The sequence below is a fragment of the Elephantulus edwardii genome, unplaced genomic scaffold, assembly GCF_000299155.1.
Source record: "Elephantulus edwardii isolate Elephantulus edwardi_28Jun2011 unplaced genomic scaffold, EleEdw1.0 scaffold00148, whole genome shotgun sequence".
NCBI lineage: Eukaryota > Metazoa > Chordata > Mammalia > Macroscelidea > Macroscelididae > Elephantulus > Elephantulus edwardii.
In genome coordinates, this window is record NW_006399898.1 from 6576872 (window position 1) to 6579699 (window position 2828).

At 52.1% G+C, this 2828-nt stretch overlaps 1 protein-coding gene across 1 annotated transcript in view; it reads left to right on the plus strand.

Annotated features, from left to right (window-relative positions):
• The window catches only part of CCDC63 (coiled-coil domain containing 63), a 107423-nt gene that overhangs the window by 65461 nt on the left and 39134 nt on the right, over positions 1 to 2828 (plus strand). The gene's annotated exons all lie outside the window — the stretch shown is intronic.

The following is a 2828-nucleotide window of genomic DNA, read 5'->3' on the forward strand; positions in this document are numbered from 1 at the left end:
GGCGTATTCTCTTAGCTACTTCCTGCTGAAAAGGGACGCTGTGGGTTTCAGGGTGAAGATCTTCTCTCTTGGCTTGGGATTCTGACTCCAGGTGGTCAGCTGTGTGGGACTGCAGGGTCTTCTGCTTGACTCCCAGCTCCGGAGGTTGAGGCAGCGGGGGTAGGGGGCTTGTCCTGGGGTCTCTGAGTCCCAGCAGACTCTTCAGCACAGACACCAGCCATGCAGCGTGGGAGAGGAGCCCACAGCGACTGTTGGTGAAGCACTTGGAACAAGTCCGCTCCGTCAGGTCCACTAGATGGAAGTGTCTCCCTCTGTCTCCCTGAGATACTGAACGCAAACAAAACACCCATGGCCATCTCATCAACTCCAGCGCCAAGGGACCCTGCAGGACAGAGGACAGCCCGGGCCTCTGAGCCCGCAGATCTTCCAGAACCTTTCCGCTCTGGAGCAGCTGGTAGGTTCAAACCAAAGACCTTTTTATTCGCAGCCACATTCTCTCCCTGCTGAGCTACCAAGGCTTTCTTGCTTGGCTTGAAATAAGCGAGTCTTCGGAAAGGCTCCATCATCAGCCTGTAGACTTGGACTTTCTGATGCTGGACTCTGGCACTCTCAAAATAATTTGACTCTTGGAAATAGAAAAGATTGTAACAGTATTTTGTCCACAAAAAAGCGCCCCTGCTCAGTGAAATATCTTTACTTCCAGTTCAGTCAACCTCTGAGTGCAAGGACTGAGCTCCAGAGGGCTCCAGCATGGCCCTGGGGTGCCCTCGGGGGTTCCAGTGAGGCCCCAGGGCACCCTCGGATCACAGCATCTGCCTTCTCACCCATCGGACCCCGCCTGGCTCCAGGAGGCCTGCCCACTTTTCTGGGTCTCCTGGAAACAAGTTCACGAGGAGGATGGACTTGGAGAGCCCTTTCATGGACCACCTTTGATCTTTGGCCTCTTCTTAACACAAATTATTCCTTGGATGTTGGCTCGCTTCCCAGAAGCAAATGAGGTCACAAATTTACCTTTGATTGCTCTCTGGGCATTAAAAAGGCCCAGAACGGGGACTGTGTGGCCTCCCTGTCATTGGGAGTGACCCACATTGGTCAGATCGATGAGTCAGGGTTGAGCCTGGTCACACCCCTGCTTTGCCCAGAAAACTGTGGCTTCGTTTTGTAGCCACTCAGCTGGGACCTGGGTGTCTTGACAGCCATCATCGACAGTATTTACAGCCCATTTGCTAAGCTCTTTTCTCTCATTAATGCATCGGATTCTCACCACCACCGTAATAGGCAGCACCGTTGTCCCCGATTCACAAAGAGGAAATTGGGACCTGGTAACTGTGGTAAAGCTGGTGGCTTGTCCCCCAACAGCAGTTTCCCATGGGGTTGAGAAAAGAAATGACATTTTTAGCAGGGACTGTGGCCGCCTGGAGGTTCCCAGCCTCCCTTGCGGCAGACGTGGACATGTGACTTCCCTCTGGCCAAGCAGCATGGAAGGACACAGCTGACAGCAGTTCTGGGGACGTCTGGGAGGCAGGTACGCACTCCTGTGGTGGTGACTGTCAGTCCCTCCCTTTATCCTGCTGCCTGGATGTCGCGTCTTCACTGTGAGATGGGCCCTGGGTGGAGGAAGGTTGGCTGAGTCCCAGACCCTGTTGACCACTATCTCAGCCTGGCCTGAGTTTGACAGACAGACATAAACTTCTGCCTTCTTGAATCTATTCTGGTTTTTTTCCAGGCTGAATCTCAGTAGAATTCAGCCAGTAGCAGAGGTGGGAAGTGAACCTGAGTTTGCTTGGCTCTTAACCTCAGTGCCACTGTGTAACCGTGGAGCCGTGGTGGCAGCGTGGTTAAGTGCTTGGCTCTGAGCACGGTGTTGTTGGTGCACACTCACCAGCGCAGTGGCCGTCGTTGCAAAGGTTCGCAGCCTGGGGAGCCCTAGAGGGTTCCACTGAGTCAGAATGTGCTTATTTCCTAAGCGGTGTCCCTGGTCATAAATGGTTAACCAGGTGGCTGAAGTCCCTCTGGGTGGGTCTGAACTGTCAACGTTTTGGTTGGTAGCCCAGCACTTAACAATATGGACCATTCAGGAACTCCTAAAATGTCAACAGTCTCTGCAAAACCTTATACAGCAAATGCTCATAATAGCATTGCTCATAGTGACCCAGCGTAGCCGTGACCCAGGAGTCCACCGGCTGGTGAATACATCAGCAGGATGGGTTCTGTCGAGACAGGTGCATTGTTTAGCCTGGAGAAAGAATCGAGCTCAGCTGCACGCTCCAGGGTGGGTGAGCCAGGAGTGCACAGTGTGGAGAAGCCACATATTCCACTGCTGCTTTCATGCGAAATACTCAGAAAGGACAGTTCTGTGGAGACAGCTTCACGGTGGCTAGGAGAGTGTTGGGATGGAAGGGGACATGGCTGCAAATGGTCCACAGGATTTCTTTTTTTTGTCCTAAATTTTTTAAATTATTTTTTGTGTGTACTGTCAAATCGGATCTGACGGGTACAGGAGGAGATTGTCCCTCCGTCTCCAGCAGAGCATCTGATGGATTAGAACCACGTACCTCTGAGATTGCAGTGCAGCTTCTTGCCCCTAGGCCACCAGAGCTCCCTTAGGATTTCGTTTTAGGGTGATGAAAACTTTCCAAACTTGTGGTGATGGTTGTACTGTATACTGTAAATGTGAATATGCTGGAATCACTGAGAATTACACCTCCAAGGGGTCACTTGTACCCACCCTGTGCTGTCCAGTTGAGTTCATCATGACCCGTAGGACCGAATAGGACCCCATAGGACTGAATTGGACCTCTCTGCAGGACCAATGTCAAGAAGACAAA